At 57.6% G+C, this 18,460-nt stretch overlaps 1 protein-coding gene across 1 annotated transcript in view; it reads right to left on the bottom strand.

Moving 5' to 3' along the window:
* Positions 1 to 10,239, bottom strand: part of POU2F2 (POU class 2 homeobox 2) — a 60,227-nt gene extending 49,988 nt beyond the window's left edge. Inside the window, exon 1 of the mRNA XM_045989197.1 lies at positions 10,179 to 10,239. The gene's annotated coding sequence lies outside the window, so the exon portion shown is untranslated. The remainder of the gene's footprint in view (positions 1 to 10,178) is intronic.
* Positions 10,240 to 18,460: the final 8,221 nt, after the last annotated feature.

Genomic DNA, 18,460 nt, shown 5'->3' with positions numbered 1-18,460 from the left:
GGAGTCTGCCTTTCCCCACCTGTTCTTATCCCCTGCGCTGCTCTCCTGACTTCAGTCCACACCTCCCTCAACCTGTGGCCATCATCTCCCTGCCTGCCCACCCTGACACTGTCCTGTCCGTCCCCGTGCCCCCCCAGACAACTCATCCACAGCCCACCTTTCTGCTCCCCAGCAGGTTTGGGGTTCAGGCGGGGAGCCCGGCAGCCTAGATGGGGAGGGGGCGGGCGGATTATCAAGGATGTACTGGACTGCGGCTGACACAGATGAGGAGGAAGAGGAGGGGGTCTTGGTGATGGACGATGCTGGTTCTGCGGTGGGGGGCAGCGGGGTGGGGGTGGAGAAGGGCTGGGGGAGGGGTGGTAAGGAAGTGGGTTGAAGGGGGAGCAGGACCAGGCTCACATTTGGCATTCAGGGCAGCTGACAATAAAAATGCTTTATTGCCAAGAAACTGGATCGATCGGGGCTGGAGGGGGCCGGCAGGGGGGACGCGGAGGGCTCAGCGCAGAGGCCGGCGGCCGGGCCTCCGCAGCGACCAGGGCCCGAGCTGCCCTCCCCCCTGTACCCCCCTCCCCGCCTCCTGCCCTTTCTCTCTCCTGCAGCCACCGCTTAGTTCTTATTATATTTTTTCTTATATATATTTTTCCCCCAGCTTCTCCTGCTCCTGTTATTTTTTTTCTTTTAATTTTTTTTAAAAACTCGCTGTACTCCCAATGCCGAAGGCCGCGTGGGGGCAGGGTGGGGGTGTCTGCCCAGGCCAGGCCCCTACCCACAGGGCACCCAGAGCTGTTGGCTCTGGGCTGAGGCCCACTTTGCCTCCACATCCCCCAGTTCAATCAGTCTCCCCCCAGAGCCTGCCTCCGTGGGTGCCTATCTCCCCTGCCATTCATCTAAAGGGTCTCCCTCCACCCATTGAAACACCCCCCCCTCTGGTGGGCTCAGGGCCCTGGCTGGGCCTTCCTCCCCTCCCCCCTACCTGGCCCCCTGCTCACTCCCAGAGCCATTTGGCTGATGGTCAGAACTGTCCGTCAAGGGGGCTCTGAGCCCCTGGGGACCTAGATGGGAGGAGGGAAGGGGAGAGGTCGGGGGTCAGGCCACGTCCCCTCAGCTCAGCTCTTTCCCCTCCCCCTTCCTAACAAAGGGAACAGCGGCCTACGCTGGGTGGGGGTGGCCTGGTACTCAGGGAAGCAGGGAGGAGAAGGACTGTGGGGATGGCCACGGGCAGGAGGTGGGGGTGGGGCTTCCCTGCCCCTCCTCTGCCCTCCCCCTCGGGTCAAGGCTAAGGTGATTCCTCAACCTCTCGGGGAGGCTGGGCTGGGCTGGGAGGGGAGGAGGATCTGGACAGACAAAGAACCGGAGCTCCGGGGAGTTGGGGGCTGGGGGGACGCACCTGGGACCCAGGCAGCCCCTGAGGAGGGAGGGGAGGCAGGCACCCCTCTGGCCTTGGTCTCACCCTCCGCATGGCCCTGCCTCCCTTCTGTATGAATCCCTGCAGATGCCAGAGCCACCCTCAAGCTTGGGCAGGGTTAGATGGGGACAGGGGGGAAACTGAGGCCCAGAGAGGGGAGATCGAGGCAGGGCTGGGATGGAGGATGGACGCACAGCCCCAGGGCTCTCAGTGCTGTCTGGAGCCTCTCCATTTTCTCTGGACCTACCTAAGGAGACATCCCTCCCTTCCCTGCCCAGTTCTGGGGAGACGTAGGTTGGGGGCAGGTAGTAGAAAGTTCTACCAAGAGGAAAGAGGGAGAAGGGGAAGAGGCTGAGTTTTCTTCTCTCTTGTCTGAGAAAGAAGGGGGATGAGGAGAAAGAAATTTTAAGCGTGGCGTGTTTCCAGCACTGGCCTGACACAACTTTGGGGTGGAACTTCAAGTCAGAAAGGGCAGGAAACCAACATGGATGGGGCCTTCCTGAGTGCCCAGCTATCAGTGGCTGGGGAAGAGGACATTCAGAGAGGTTCTTTCTCCTGCCCACCAACACACAGCAAAGGAGGTTGATTCAAATTCCTGTCCATCCCTGGCCCAACCCAACACTGCCTCAAAGCCTCCCGGCTGCCCAGCCCGACTGTGGAGGGCAGAGGGACGCCAAGGCAGTGAACACCTCTGAGCACCCCCACCCACCCCTCCACTCCCCCCAAACCCCATGCCCACAAGAGAGGAAGAGCTGCCCCAGGCAGAAAGATTAGAGCTTAAATTCTTAGTGCTTAAATTCTTCTATCAAGGTGGTTCTCAGGGAGAGGGCCGCAGCCAAGGGGAGGTGGGGAAGGATATGGCAGGCCTCTTTTTGGGGGGGTGGGCTGGCTGGAACATGGCCCCACAGCCCGCCAAGGAGGCCCCAGATGGGCCAAGGACTATAGGGGTCCCGCTGCCCTCCCCCAAACCTCCCCTCCCTTCTCTCCCTCTCTTTCTCGGCTGGCTATCGACCGGGGCTGTGACATGGTAGATCAATACGGCAGGGATATAAAGCCGGCTGGCTGGCTGCCTGCCTCTGCCTCTGCCTCTCCCTCTCTCCCCGCTTGCCTTCCTTCCCTTTCTCAGAGCCGCACCCAGGTCCCCCACCCCCCATGTCCCCCTTACCCAGGCCTCTGAGGGCCAAGCCCCCCCACCGGCCACCAACCACCCCCACACACACAGCAGGAGAGCTTAGGGAGGCTGAGAGCTTGGACAGCCAGGAGAGGGGTGAGTATGGGAGTGGGCAGGGAAGCAGATGGGGATGGGGGTCACACTGATAAGGTAAGGGGGGTACGACAAACTGAGGGACAGTCCCCCTGGAAGAAAGCAGGCATCCCCTCAGTTGGGAGCAGCTCAGGGAAATGGGGCCCTTTGAGGGTATGAGAGGGATGGGCCTCTGGGAGGTGGGAAGGGGTACCTGGAGGGGAGCAGGGGAAGGCCCGGGGATGTGCAGAGTAAGGTACGGTGAGTGGGTGCCCAGAGCACTGGGGCCACCCCCAGGCAGCCTGCTGCCCAACCACAGAGCCCCTGGCCGCCCCATCCTTGGGTGTCTGTGGGCAGACGTTGCCCTGGCCTCGCCCCAGGGCCTGGCCCGCACGTGTGTGTGTGTGTGTGTGTGTGTGTGTGTGTGTGTGTGTGTGTAGCAGGGGTGGTGGGGGATGGTGTTGCAAGGCTTCCAGCAGGAGGCTCCAGGGACACGCTGCGGTGTCCGAGTTGCCATATGCCTAGGGTGTGCGTGTGTCTCCTATGAACCTGGGTGGCCGTGTGTCTTTGAGTCCTGAAGCTCTGCTGTGGAACTCCAGGACTGTGTGTCCCCGCGTGTCTCAGCTACTGAGTCATGTCTGTGTGACCACGAGTGTGTCGGTGTGTCCCTGCAGACGCGGGGCTCTGCGTACATGTGTGCGCTTCTGTAACCCTGTGCATCCTCGAAGGTCTGAATGTGTGCACGCAGAACTGTCTGAACCCTCGGGGGGCTGTGCGTGTATCCCCAGGAGCCCCTCAGTGACCTCCTGCGCCCATGGAACGTGCTGGTCGTGTGTTCTGACGTTCCTGGAAATCTGCGTGTGCGAGCCGCCGCCCGCGTGTGTCCGAGCGGGGATGTTTCTGTGAGAGCGGGGGGATCGTGGAGCGAGTCCCCCGGTGTCCACGTGTGTGTGGCTCCTGTGCCTGTGTCTGTGGGTAGTGGTAGGTGTGGTCACCTCCGCGTGGGATCAGAGCCTCTTTCTTCCTGAGAGCCGGGGACCCGGTGTGCCTTCTGTGTGTCTACGTGATGCCACGTGTCCCCGTGTGCCGAGGGCCGGGTGTTTTTCCACGAGTGGGCTGGAGGCTCTGGGTGTGTCCTGTGTGTGTCATGGTGACTTGGTGCATCTGACAGTGTTGGGGGGGGGGTCTCCGAGTGGAGGAGGGTGGCGAGGCAGCAGAGACGGCTGACTGGCCCATCTATCGCTACAGCTACCTCGCCTCCAAATCCACATGTGAGGGCCAGCTGCCTCCCCTTCCCTGCTGGAGGCCCCCGATCCCTGCCAGGACGGGCCCAGGGCCCCCGCCCCCTCCCCACTTGGGCACCGGACCTCTGCTCCTCAGCACCCCCTGCTCTGGTGGACGCCACCTCGACTCCACCAAGCGACCTCCGTCCCTCCCAACCCCCCCAGCGCCACCCGCTCCCCCCGCCTTCCCCCCACCACAAGTCCAGTCCAACCCAGACAAAAGCAATTACTCCTGAGGTAGGATGTGAGTGTGGGTGTTAGAAACAGAAAAAAGGGGGGAGGGAGGGGGAGTGAGAGACACACACACAGAGGCAGGGATGGACAGCCAGAGACCCAGAGAGACAGGGACGGGAGAGACCGAGGATGAAAGAGACTGGAAGAGACCCAGACACAGGAGGCGACGGAGGAGAAAAGGAGCAGAGGAAGGGCGAATGGGGCGGTGGGGAGACACACAGACACAGGGACCAGACAGACAGAGAGAGCACGGGCACGGCACAGATGGAACCGTGCTGTTTAAGCGAGGATGGGGGCCAGAGACGCAGAGGACTGAGGGGCGGGGGAGACAGGAGCGATGCACAGAGGGACACAGAAAGATTGCCATAGGAGAGCGGGACAGACTGGGAGAGTGAGACAGAAAGGCAGAGACAGCTACCGAGAGAGGAGAGACGGAGAGCCGGGCAGCTGGAGGTGGAGGGAAGTTGGGAACACGGGAGACACTGAGGCCTTGATGCTAGAGAGGAGCTAAGGGAGGCCTAGTGCAAAGTGGTTTCTCCTCTTGCGTGCGTGTGCGCTTCCGCTCTCACACAAACACACACACACACACGTGTGCGCGTGCACACACACACACTATTGCAGTTTTCTTCCCGGGCTCTGCGCCCACCCCCGACCCTGGCCCGGCCCCATCAGGGGTGCCCAAGCCTTAGGGGCCCATGGTCCTCCAGGCCCCTGTGAGCCAAGGCAGGGGGCTGGACGGACAGATAGGGAGTGGTGGGAGCAGACTGGGCTCCTGATCACGAGGCAGGGTGGGTGGGGGGGTGGTTGGTGGTGGGGTGAAGTACCTCCCTCCTACAGTCCCTGCAGTCTCTCCTTCCACCTACAAGACATGCACACCAGGGGCCACGAGGGACCCTGGCCAAGTGCAAGTTGCTTATACTCTGTCCCACCTCAGCCTGGTGAGGGGTGGGACCCCAGGCACCAGGTGTAGGATGTGCCTCCCACTATCCCCCGATGTGCCCCCAGGCCAGGGGCCCTCACCCCTAGCAGCTTACTTTTGCGCCCTCATCTGCACACTCTTTCTGACTGTCTCTGAGCCCCTTGCTCTGCTCTCCTGGCTGACTTTTTGCTATTTCCTGGTCTCTTTGTCTGCTCTCCTCAGCTGCTCCCCCTCTCCAGGCATTTCTCTGTTGCAGGTGCTCCCTGAGTCTCCCGGTCTCTCTCTCCCTTTCTCAGGTGACCCCTCTGGCCCTCCTGTCCACACATGCCCCCAGAGGTGGGCAGATGCCGTATGCCAGTTCTCAGAAGCTGTCCTGGGGTGTGAGGCTGGGCGAGAGGAGGGCACCTCCTTTCTTGTTTTTCCCTCAAGCACCGTTTTTCCTTCTCTCTTCCTCACCGCCCCCCCCCCCGCGCCCCCCCCCCCCCCCCCGCCATCCCTGCCAGGTCTACAACTCTGTGTGGCTCTCTCTGGAGACAGAAAGCTAGATGTGGACCTGTACAAACCCTACTCACAGGACTGGAAAGAGACCCAGGCTCAGATCAAGGAGGGAGCGGGGCACCGTGGAGAAGCAGCTACCCGGATGAAACCAAGCAAAGAAAAAAAGAAGGGGACAGGGGTGGAGCCCCAGGATGAGGAAGATGAGAGGAAGGAAGCCAGAAGCAGAGACAATGTGAGCTGGACAATGCCAGGGGGTGGGCTGGGAGCGCTCATCATGACTCGCAGGAACTTTGCTAAAGCTACGTAGGGTCAGACTGTGGCCTGCCCTCTGTCTACCAGCCCCCTATGTGGAGTTAGAGCCTAGTGCCTGCCCTCGGCCCCTGGGGCTCCAAGCCCACCAGGACGGTGGGGACTTGGGCCTTCACTTGCTCGGGGACTGGGATGCTTGGAACCCAGCAGTCCCTGAAGCTGCCGCCAGTCAATGGCCATTTGCACCTCCTCCACATCCGTTCGCCCCACCCCGAGGCTGACAAACACTCCCAGTCCTGGGTGGGTGACAGCTCTCTCCACCCACCTACTGACAGCAAAGGCAGCCAAAGGGATTAAGCGATCTTGTAACACCTCGGAGCATCCTACCAGTACGCCTAGGGGCCTAAGGCATACACACGCTGAGGAGCTGAGATGTGAAGCTGCCCTCTGGACCACTCGCCCCGCCCCCACCATGGGGCCCCGCCCATGGCCAGGGAGCCGCCCCCATACTGCACCTCCTTCCGCCCCACCCAGCACCCACCCAATTCCTGCAGCCTGTGAGCTGGCAAGACCCCTCCACAAGGACACAGTGGCTAACTGGGCCTGGAGCATCCAAACAAACTCCCGACCCCACCTACTGACTTCTTGGTTCTGGTCTGCAGAACATCTGCAATGCCACCCAGGCCTGCATTTCGGCTCCTGGGGCATCCTGCGGCATCCTGCTGCCGCACCCATACTGTCACATCCTGGAGGAGGCAACCACCTTGTGGCTCCATGTCCCTGCCTCTTAAGCAGCCCTGGGTTCTCTCGAGCCCCCTCACCAGACCCGGCAAGAGAAGCCTGTCATCCCCGGCTGATCTCGTGTGTCTGAGGCAATCCAGACTCCCCCTTGGGGTGTGCAGGGGGGCCCCAGGCACGCCTGAGTGCTGGTGTCTGAGCCACCTGTGAGACTCCAGGGCCTCCACACTCAAGGCCACCACGTCGCTCTGTGGAAGGATGGAAGGAGACAAGGTAGGAATACACCTGCTTCCTGCCCAGCACTGGGAGGGCCTCGGATGCCCAATGAACAGTAGCTGGCCAGGCCAGAATCCACGGTCCCCAGTACTGACCCATCCTGGACCAGTAACTTACACCTCGGCTTCTCCTAATCCTTCAGGAGCCCACTCACCGCCTCCTCCTCTCAAAGACTGCCTGAGGCCCCCGAGGCAGGTCAGTCACATGGCGCTCTCTCCCGACCCAGCGCCTGGCAGACCTGTGGGTCCGAGGTGGTAGTGTTTATGCCCGACTGCCCACCAGCCTGGGGCCCCTCAAAGGCTACAGGGGTCTGCCGCCCCGAGTCACAAGGCCTGGCACACTAGAAACCTCCAAAAAATGGAATAAATGGATGGATGTGGGTTTATGTGTCCGTGTGCTCACTTATTTATTCTTTCAGCAAATCCTTATTGAGCATTTACACTATGCCAGGGACTGGGTGTCCACAGCTTATGGCCGGGGGAGGGGGGAGTTACACACACAATATATGATCAGATATGGTAACAGAGGTAACAGCACTCAGGGAGCAGGAATGGGGGCCAATGCAGCCTTGCAGTGGGGAGGGGGTGGTCAGGGAGCCTTAGATGGAGAGCTGAGGGAGGCAAAGAGGAGGGGAGGGAGCCCCGTGGGCACAGAGGATGACCAGCACCTCCAGGGCTGGAGGAGGTCCCGGCACTGAGGAGGCCACGCAGAAACACTCACTTCCAAGTGCAGCTCCAAGGGAAAGACAGTGGGGGGTGGGGCCAATGTTTGTTGTAGTTGTTGTTTTGTGACGAAATTATATACCTAAGAGAGCGTGGCCTCCTTCAAACATGTCTCCCTGGCAGGGGGCGGGGCTGGCGAACTTTCATGTGAACCACACAGATATTTTGGTGACGGCCTTCAGGGCCCACTCACAGACTCCCATCAGCCAAACATCTCCTGTTATTACATTTGTCTCTAGGTGCTATCGAAAAAAACCACAAGTAGCCCCAGTGTTATCCAGCCCCGCCGTTGCTAAATTTATCAGAGCGGGCACCCAGGAAGACTTCAGAGGTTTTCCCCAAAGCACGTCCCTCCCCACCTGCCCAACCAAGCAACAAGGATCCCAGGATTGGCCACCCTGAGGAGATTCCAGTCACTGTGGTGTATTCTGTGAGGTCAGACAGAGGGTCCACAGGTCAGGCAGACCCGAACACAAAATCTACCTCTACCGCTTACTCGCCTGAGGTCACTTGCCGCCACCGCTCTCTGCGCCTCAATGTTCTTTTCTGGCAGCAGGGGACTACCGTCTGCCCCACAGGCTTGCACTGAGGATTATTGCCAAATGCCCAGACTAGGTAAGCCCTGGCACAGAGATGGCCCAGTAAGTCTCAGTTTCCTCATGAGGTTGCAACAGCCCTTGGCACCTGTCACCAAATCTGTCAGGCATATGTCCGTGAGACCTTGGATACTTAACAAATACCTGTTTGAACACAAAGAGCTAATACCAGAGGCTTGACTGCAACCTCCACCAACTCTGAAATGTAATTCCTTTAACAGCCTCTTATTTTAGCCGGACTTTCAGGCATTCCTCAAAAAGCCAGCCTCTAGCCCCCAAACAAATTCTGCAACCAGGAAGCTCCTTGACCCTCTTGTTTTTATTTTCATTTTATTCTAAGTAGGCTCCAGGCCCAATGTGGGACTTGCACTCGTGACCCTGAGATTAAGGGTCACGTGTTCTAGCGACTCAGCCCCTCCTTGACCCTCTTTTCAACGTCAAGAGCATCAGGGGACGCGAGTGTTCCTGGGAAAGCTGCAATTCTGGCTCCCCGGAGAAGGCACAGAGCCTGTACTCAGACCCTTCCCTTCCTTTCCAGTCAGAACCAGGTCCATGGATGGGCAGCAGGAGTCCGTGGAGATCCGGAGTTGAAGCACAACTGCGGAGATGTGGGGATGTGTTTTCCCAGGACGAAGTCTGTACTAATTCCTGCACGACTAGAAATCTGTGGGCCAAAGATTACTCAAAACTCTGTGGTTTGGGCCACGAGGACATTTTTGAAATTTTGTTAAGTAGCCGAAGTTTAAAGATTGGGAGACTTCACACGAAATTCTGGCTTTCTGGTTTCTTTTGGAAAACTGGAAAATCTGGCAAGGGGCGTCTGCATCTCTGCGGGAGACAGCGAGTGGGGCTGAAGAGCAGGCTTCCGCCCCAAAGCATCGTGGAGCCCACCGCGGTCCCCGCTCCAGCAGGTTGTAAAGCCTGAGCTACGACTTCCATCTGTGTCTTAAAGTGAGTCTGGGACCCCCGCTACAGCGAGGATGCCCAGGTGGGATGCCTATGAGGGCAGCCAGGGGCCTCCTCAGACCCCCTGACACCCATCTGGGGACCCTGTTCTAACTCATAAGGAATGGAGGGATCTGCATCCAGGACGTGTGCCTTCTCCGGGGAGCCAGAATTGTCCTGAACCCCAACAGTCCTGAGGTCTGTGGGTTAAGCTGGTCTGAGAGGACCAGAGGTGGCATCACAGAGTGGGGGTGGGGGGCCCCGCCCCGGAGCAGCCCTCTCCAGATGCTCACCGCCAGGGCCTCAACGAGCTGAGTGCAGCAAACATCGGAGCCCGTGCCCGGAGCCCTTGTTTCCTTCTGAGCTGAGCAGCTGGAGAACTCCTGCTTCCATTCAGGAGTCTCAGTGGGCTCCGAGGAGGGGGCCTCACCAATCCTCACTCGCTCAGGGGGGGTCTTCCATCTGTCTGTCAAGCTCCTGCTTCTAGAGGCACATGCTCCCGTGGAGTAACTTCTTTCATCCTCCCATCCTGTGTGGTGGGTGCTGTTATCACCCTCCTTTGATAAGTGGGGAAACTGAGGATCACACCGCTGGCACAAGGCAGAGCTCATGCCATCCGGCTCTGGAGCTGTTACCAACTGCCTCACTAGCCTTCCGGCCTCAGGATGGTGCTTAGGCAGGTTCTGTCATTGTAAACAGAGGCTCCGAGTCTCCCAAGTCACTGAGAGCGAAGAAGGGAAAGGAAAGTGGTTCAGACACAGGTGTGTCTGCCCCCGGCCTGTGATCTGAGCCACCAAGTCACCCACCTCTCTCTGACTGAGCATGACACTTGTTGGTGGAAACCCTCACGGTCACCTGCACCCAGAACCACCAGTGTGGCCAGAAAGCCACAGGGCACACAGAGGCTGAAGACGAAAAGCAGACTAACCCCGTGGAGGACAGAGTAGAGCAAGGGAGGGCAGCTCTCCTGGGGTGCGGCCCCGGGAAGAGGATGGGAAAGCAGGGGCTTCGGAGAGGGAACAGGACCCGGAGCGCAGCAGTAAACAGAGCTCTGAGGCCGTGGCCCTTACCTCTTGGGCAAACGCAGCGAAGCTAATACATTCAGGCCACCAACCCGGTCCAGTCGAGAACCTGGAAAGAGAGGAGAAGAGAGTCAGCCTCCCAGGGAATCTGCAAAGCGTCTCTACTCGGGCAGGATGAGGCAGTCTTCCAGAAGAGGGTCTCTGCTCCTGTCACACCATCAGGAGGCACAAATCGGCAAATGTGGACTCAGGACCTGCCAGCCACTTGTTGCCCTCAGTGGTCATTTCTGGGCTCTGAGCCTCAGTGTACCCATCTCATAAATGGGCATCCCACTGCCTGCCTTGTTGAACATCTGTTTCTCCAATCAGGTGGAGGGCAGGGACTGTGTCTTACAGTGTCTCCTTGAAGGGCAGGGACTGTGTCTTTTATAGCGTTAGCCCTTGGCAGATGGCCCTGCAAAACACAGGGAGCTCCACAGTCAATGATGGGTGAGGAGTGAATGGGTGGATGGACGGAGGGATTAACTAACTCACAAACTCTGTATCTCAAAGGACGGCTGGGAGGAGCAGATGAGAAAGACGTCTGAAAGAGTTACTCATTATTGGGTACCTGTGTGCTGCAAGAGATGAAGATAAATGTCCAGAAAAGATGATATTTTTTTGACTTGTATATTTGTTCATTCATTTATTCGCTGGGTTAATCAGCAGATATTGAGGCGTGTCTGACCTGAGCTCTGGACCAAGTATGGAGGTACAGAGGTGCATTGGACAAGGCCCCTGCCCTCTCTGCCCAAGGACTCACAGCCAATTTGTGGGGGGAAGCAAAATAAAGACCCAACGTCAACACGCTGGGGTGAGCAGAGGGTGCTGCGGAACTCTCAGGGGAGGTCAGGGAAGACCTAAGGAGGGTGCCACCCCCAAGCCAAGCCCAGCTGACAAATAAACTTTAGTCAGGCAGAGGGTGGAAAGGAAGAGCATGTCCGGCCTCCACCTGCCCAGGGGACAAGGAGGAAGCGGGAAAGATGAGACAGCAGGAACCATACCCCACAGGCTCTGGGCCAAGCAGCTGGGGGGGACACACTCCTCTTCGTCTTTGGGGAGGTCTCTCTGCGTGCTGTGCAGAAGATGGAGAGGACAGGGAGGACATGGGGAGACCTGTCCCCAGAGAGTGTTTGCTGAGCCTCCCTGCAGCCCTGCAGGGAGGCAGAGTGACAGCTGGTATCAGCCCCACTTTACAGATGCAGCAGACAAGGCTCAGAGGAGATCTGACTTTCCTGGGGACCTGTGGAGCTGGTTAGAGAGTTAAGGTCGTGTGCCTCCTCCTGAAACCTGGCTTCCTGCCTTCTGGGAATATGGTCTTCCTGGAAAAGGAACCCACACAGAGATCACCTTTGCCCCTGCTTGCAGAAGGAGCAGGGACGGTAGGCTAGGGAGAGACTTCCCAGAGGAGACAGGATGTCAGGGAGACCCCTCCCACCGGGAGGGTGCTGATAAGTTCACAGTGACAAGCACCCCCGTGAAAGGAGCTAACGAAGCTGGGGAGCCCACAGCTGTCTCACACCTTCGTTGCACTGAGGGTGCTCTCCCAAGAGGGGAGACCACAGGGCGACAGGCAGGATGGCCACAGACCTGGAAGTTTGGCACATGACTTTCCTATCTCGTGGCCATATGTTGGCACAGATGGGGAGACTGAGGCCCAGGACCAGCCAAGGACACAAAGAATTAGTGGAGGAGGCTGGATAGGAGTTGAGAAGGACAGAAGAGAAAGAGAAAAAATGGACTGAGACAGTAGATGGATGATGGACGGATGGACAGACGGAGAGATGGATAGGAAAGAGAAGAGAACAAATGGGGAGACGTAGACAGACAGGAGTGGAGGGAGCCACAGGCAGAGACCAGAGAAAAGCCCAAAGGAGAAAGAAAAAAAGGGGTCCACCCCACTACACCCCCTCACTCCCCTTCTCTCTACCGGGGCCTCCATCTTCAGGGCTGGGAGGGGACCAGTACCCCTGTTCCCTGCTGGGGTGGGGGGAGGAGCTGGAGTTTCTCCCCATTCAAGAGCTGCTCCCCCCTACCCCCCCACCCCCCCACCCCTGCCCAGAGCTAATCAGCGGCTGTCATCTCCACGGTGAGGTCTTGGTTAAGGAGATTTAGGGCCGGGATCAATAGGAAATTTAAAAATCGATGCAGCGCGCAGGGCAAAATCGATGGCGTTTAATCGCCTTGCCGATTCCCAGTCAAAACAATTAGCCGCGCTGAGTGTTGAACACGGTGGCGACACGGCATTAACCGTCAATATTGGTGTAAGTGATGGCGGGCGGGCGGGGGAATCCCTGGGCCTCTGAGGAGCCCCGAGTCAGACAGTGCCCGAGGGCTGGGGTCTTCCCCGGGGCAGCGCCCCCCGCCGGCTCTCCCCTCCGCACACTGCCACCCTCAGCAGCAATCCCCAAGGCCTGTGGGGAGCACTAGCCCTGTCCCATCCTCCTCATCTCATCTCCCAGCCCCCATACCCCCATATGTCCTCTGACAGATGTCTCTCCCCAGTAAATACCATCTCCCCTATGCAGCAGGCGGATGGCCTTGTGGGAGCTGGCAGCCGCCTGCCCAGCAGTGCCTGGGGACTGGAAGATGGCAGGAGCTCTTTAAAGGATGCCTTCTCCCCATTTCACAGATGGGGACTCTGAGGGGCAGGGAGGGGAAGCAGCTGGCCTGCCTTGCGGAGGAACTGGGCCTTGAATCCCGAATTCTCTGACTCCTGTATTCCTTGTAGCTAGCCAGGCCACAGAGAAGGGGAGAGTTCTGCTATTGGCCCAGAGAAGGAGAGAAAGTGCCCAGCTCTCCTCAGAAACAGCATCAAAGTTTGTGTGTCCTGGTGCCGGGGTGGGCTGCCACCCTCCTGCCTGAGGGTGAGTTCTGGAAGGGTAGGCTTGGGCCTGGCTCCTCGGGGCTCCCCAGCATCACCCAGTACAGGGTGTGGCCCCCCACACACACTGCCCTACCTACACTCCCACCAAGGGACCGACGGGCAGGGCCACTGCCCCCCACAAACACGCATGGGCTCAGCTGGGTGGCCCTCAGGGAGGACGGCTGGTGTTCCCAGAGCGCTAGCTACAGGCCAGGCCTCTGGGCATGCTTAGCTGCTCTGTGGACGTGATCTCACAGAATCCTCACGACCCGTTGGGTGATGATCATCCCCAAGATAACACACGAGGAGGTGGAGGCTCAGAGAGGTGAAGTGCCTTGCCCAAGGTCACACAGCCAGGAAGGAGCAGCTCCATCTGCCTGGACTCTGAGAGACACGGGGCACAAAGCAAACAAGATCTCGTGATGGTCGACAAGAGAATTTGATGTAAGCAGAGGGCGCAGGAGCCAAGCACCGAGACTGAGGACCTGGAGGGGCTCCCACAGGGTGGGGGAAGCAAGGCAGAGGCAGAACCGGAGATGGCACTCTGGGCTCCGGACCTGGCAGGACCACAATGGGAGGTGGCAAGGCCAAGGCTGGCTCTCACCTTCTCTGAACTTGCAAAAGGGCTCCGGGTCCTGGGGCGCTGCATAGGGGAGGGCAGAAGCTTCTGCCGCCACCTGCTCCCTGGCGTGGAGGAACAGGGCGGGGGCGTGTGGGCAGGGGAGGAGGCCCATGAGATGAGCCAGGGATTGATCTGACAAGGTCCTAATCAAATGGTCAATATCGCTGACCTGACCACTTAACCTATTGATAAGCCGGCAAAGATGGAGCAGACAGCAAGTGGGCTCAGGGCGGGAGGAGTGCAAGGGCTGGGGGGAGCCCGAGGCGGCAGCGTGCTGGGTCTACGGGCCTGGAAGAGGGTGGTCTCCTCCCCAACCGCCCCCACCACCTCCCCTCTGATGGCTCCCATGTCTTCAGTCTGGGGGCTTCCACCCAAGCTTCTCCCTTCACTCATGGCCCCTCAGCCCCACCCAGAGTGAGGCTGGAAACCAGCCCCAGCACCCAGGCCACCCTCAGCTCCCCTTGGATGGTGCCTTAGCTTTTCATCCATGGGAGGGATTTCTCCAAGCCTCAATGTCCCCACCTGTTAACTGGGGATAATTATAATAGGGAATGCCAGGAAACAACCCAGATGTCCTATGATTGGGGACCGGAACGATAAACCCCAATACAGCTGCCACAGAGCAGAGGACCCTAGGCTTGTAGAAAACATGCTCAAAATAAATCCATTGATAAGGGATCGAGGCTCATAGCCCATTGTTAGGAAGAGAAAGGCAAGTTATAAACTGGTAGGTTGCCTGCGATCTCATGTGTATGAAACAAACACACATACGCTCTCCCCCTCCCCCAAAGTAAAAGGTTTAGAAGTCAGAATTCTGAGTTTGAGCCCAGGCACCTGAATTTTAATAAGTTCTTTGGGTAAACTCATAGGGATACTCCTGTTTGAGGAAAAAGCAATCCAGAAAGACAGGTACCGAGAAGTTAATTTTTTCTCTTATGACTTGATTATCATGGTGGATTTTCCCCTCCACTCTCTAAATATCTGCATTTTCTCTTTTTTCCACAATGAGCATGTATCACACCAGTTAACATCTGTAATTGCAAAAAGTGGGGCTGGGTGCCTGGGTGGCTCAGTCGGTTAAGTGTCTGCCTTCTGCTCAGGTCGTGATCCCAGGGTCCTAGGATAGGACCCCGCATCAGGCTCCCTGCTCAGTGGGAAGCCTGCTTCTCCCTCTCACACTCCCCCTGCTTGTGTTCCTTCTCTCGCTATCTCTCTCTGTCAAATAAATAAATAAAATAAGATCTTTAAAGAAAAAAAAAGAAAAAGATTTATTTTTTTAAAATTGGGGGTGGCGCCTGGGTGGCTCAGTGAGTTAAAGCCTCTGCCTTCGGCTCAGGTCATGATCCCAGGATCCTGGGATCGAGCCCCGCATTGGGCTCTCTGCTCAGTGGGGAGCCTGCTTCCCTCTCTCTCTCTGCCTGCCTCTCTGCCTACTTGTGATCTCTGTCAAATAAATAAAATCTTAAAAAAAAAAAAAAGTGGGGCTAATGAATGCTGCATTGGCAGAACTGAGGCCCGGTGCTCAGTGGGTTCCCAGTGAGCACTGTTTCTCTGGCCTTCTTCCCTCTCCTGGCCAGGCTGGTCTTATGTCCCCACAGTCTCCAGGCCCAACAGAGTCCAGCGTCCCCCGAAAGGTGAAAGAATCTACAGCCTCCTGAGCAGAGAAGCACTTGTTCTTCTAACTTTCTCCTCTATCAAAGAAGGCAGGGTAGGCCCAAGCCAAATTCTGTGCCCTGTGCCCTCTTCAGAAACTGGTCAAGGGCTTATAGACAGGAGGGCCAGCTAGAGGGGAAGCTGCAGCCCAGAGCGGGTAAAGAACTTTCCCAAAGTCACGGAGCTGGGACCAAAGAGCAAATGTTCATGGAGACCAGAGGGCTCTCAAGAGACCATTGTCTTCTATGCGGCAGAAGAGCTCGGCCCCTGCCTCGCTGTGTGACCCTGGGCAAGTCACTTCACCTCTCTGAGCCTTGGTTCCCTCCAACATACAATAACAGTAACAATGACATCTGTCTCACAATGTTAGTATGAGAAGTCAACAAGACCAGGCTTATATCCAACTCAGCAGGGGGCAAGGGAGTGGTGGAAATGACAATGGGATGACCAGCCACAACTGACATGTGTGAGCGGGGTGCAGGGGGTGGAAGGGGATGGGAGGGAGGAGGGGAAGGGAAAAGGTGTGTCCTGGCACCGTCTCTTGGGGTGAGCAAATTCAGTGAAGGCACCTGCTTAAATACGTTCCTTTGTTCGTTCACTCATTCATTCAGTAAGCGTTTCTCGAGGCCAGTTCCAGGCCAGACCCCATTCGAGGCCCTGCAGTCCAGATTGGAACAATGGGAGCTCCCGCGAGGTTAGGAAAGGGGAATTAGGGATGGCTGGGGCTGGTCTCTCTTCTGAGACTTGCTGCCTCAGTGGCCTCCGGATTATCCCTGGGGGGGCTTATGCTTCGAGGGGCCCGAGTTCCAGGAGCACAAGCCCCCGCCGCCTGACCAGTGTGGCACTTCGGGCATGTGTGTGTATGTGGGTGCACACTGGGTTCTGTTCACCTTTGTGAATCCCAGCACCGTGCACAGGGCCTGACACTCTGGGGACACGCCACGCTCAGGGTTTTTTTTTTCCCCCTCCGTTTTTTCTAATGAAAAAAGAGTTCAAAGCACCTAGCACAATGCCTAACACCTGGCAGGTACTCGATAAATAGCAGCTATTATTAGTACCATCATCACACGCGCGCGCTCACTCTTCATCCCTACAAAAACCTTATTTTGCCGAGGAGGAAAGTTGAGGCTTAAAAAGCGTGATGTGATTTGCCCTCGGCCTGGCCCAGCCGGGATGGGGCTGGAAGCAGGGTGTGTGGACACCCACCCCCAGTCTGGAGTCCCCTCCCCCATGGCTATGAGGGGGGCCCCCGGGTGAGTGCTGGATGGAGAGGAAGAAGGGAGGCAGCTGGAGGGTGGGGGTGAGCAGATGAGAAGATGCGGACAAGGATGAGTTGGCTGGGGTGTGCAGAACATGGGGAGGGAGAGAGTTGAGAGTACAGGCCCCGGGGAGGGGGGCAGGTCTAGAGCCTGGCTGCTTTGGGGTTCAGGCAGTCAGGGGCAGCACCTACCCACTCCACCCCCACCCCGGGAAGGTGAGTTCCTTCCACCCTTCCCCAGCACAGCAGACGTCCACCTCTACCATGCATAATACCAGGTGACTAGGATGACAGGGGACTTGCTCCTTATCTTCCAACAAGCATCCACTGAGCTAGGCACCATTCTAGGACTGGGGATACACTTTCGAACAAGACAAAGTCCCGCCCTCACAGCACTGACCTTCTAGTGGAGGGGGAGACACAACAGACAAGAATTCATCCCTAAGAGCTAAGAAGGAAAATAAAGCAGGTGAAGGCGCAGATTACAAGAGAATGTTTCTGTGGACTGAGAGGTCAAGAAAGGCCTGTGCAGGAAGGCAGGTTTTGAGAAACAGCCCAAATAAAGTGTGGTATCAGAGCTCTCCTGGCAAGGGAAATAGCAGGGGTAAAGGCCCTGAGGCAGGACCAGTGTTGGTATGTTTGAGGAACACCAAGAACGCCAGAGTGGCCTGAGCTCCCCAAGGCAAGAAGAAAGAAGTAGAGGGGCACCTGGGTGGCTCAGCCAGTTAAGCATCTGCCTTCAGCTCAGGTCATGATCCCAGGGTCTTGGAATCAAGACCTGTGTCAGGCTCCCTGCTCACTGGAGAGCTTGCTTTTCTCTCTTCCTCTTCCTTTTCCCCCATCCCCCGCTTGTGCTCTCTCTTCCTCTCTCACTCTTGCCATCTCAAATAAATGAGCAAATGAATAAAAAGAATGATAATAATGTGGGGGGTAAAAAGAAAAAAGAAAGGAGTGGAAATTGAATAGGCAGGCGGGCACCAGCTCGTATGGGACTTCTAGGCTAGAAACATCTAGGAAGATGTTCCAAGTGGGGAAAGGGGATGCCAAGCTTTCTCGCTGTGGCAGGTGAGAGTTGGTCTCATTTTCAAAGACCAAGCTCCATCCTCACCCTTTGGCCATATACCCTTTGGGGCCTTCTGACCCATTCACTCTCTAAGAACAGCTCAAGAAGCTTTCAATAAACCTGTGGCGTCCTGACAGGACTTTGTCAGGGGACTGGGGACTCCCCTGGAGCAGGGAAGGGTCTGGCTCAGCCACGTGTCCTGGCATGCAGCTCAGGCCTGGCCACAGGAGACCTCAGAAAACAGCAGCCTACGGGCAGTCACTAAAGGGGACTGCAACCCCTGACCTCCAGCCCCCAGCCGATCTCCGATCTCCATGTGGGAGAAGTTGTAGGCCGTTCAACTCTGCCCAGAGGTCAAAAGATGGGGCTGGGAGCAAGGGGAAGATGGTCTGTGTCCCTTCCCTGGCCAACCCTTGTCCAGGGATCCCAGAGTGGCTAGGAAGGGCCGGAGGTCCCTCCTTCCAGGTCTTGTTATCCTTCTCCCATCCCTCCTCCACACCGGGGGATCCTCCTAGGGATCCCTGACTTAGTTCCCCGCTCACATCCTGCGGTCTTTCCTACAGATCTTCCTAGTAAAACCAAGCCTGGTTGCTGCCCCCTCTCTGCACACCCCTGCTAATCCCCACACTGCTAATCCCCACACTGGCTCATGCCTCTGTGTTAGTGCCAGGGAATGCCTCCATTTGGAAAGCCTTCCGCCTCCCCTTTTCCTCTAGACCCTAGAGGAAACCCTTCCCCATGTCACCTCTTCCTGCAAAGTCTCCAGACCCTCCCAGAGAACTTGGCCTCCCGCTCAGCATGGCGCCAGCATGTTCTGTGTGCCTCTCTC

This window comes from Meles meles, chromosome 19 (assembly GCF_922984935.1).
Source record: "Meles meles chromosome 19, mMelMel3.1 paternal haplotype, whole genome shotgun sequence".
NCBI classification, from domain to species: Eukaryota; Metazoa; Chordata; class Mammalia; order Carnivora; family Mustelidae; genus Meles; species Meles meles.
The sequence above is the reverse complement of the archived record's forward strand: the minus strand, read 5'-3'. Positions and strand labels throughout refer to the sequence as shown.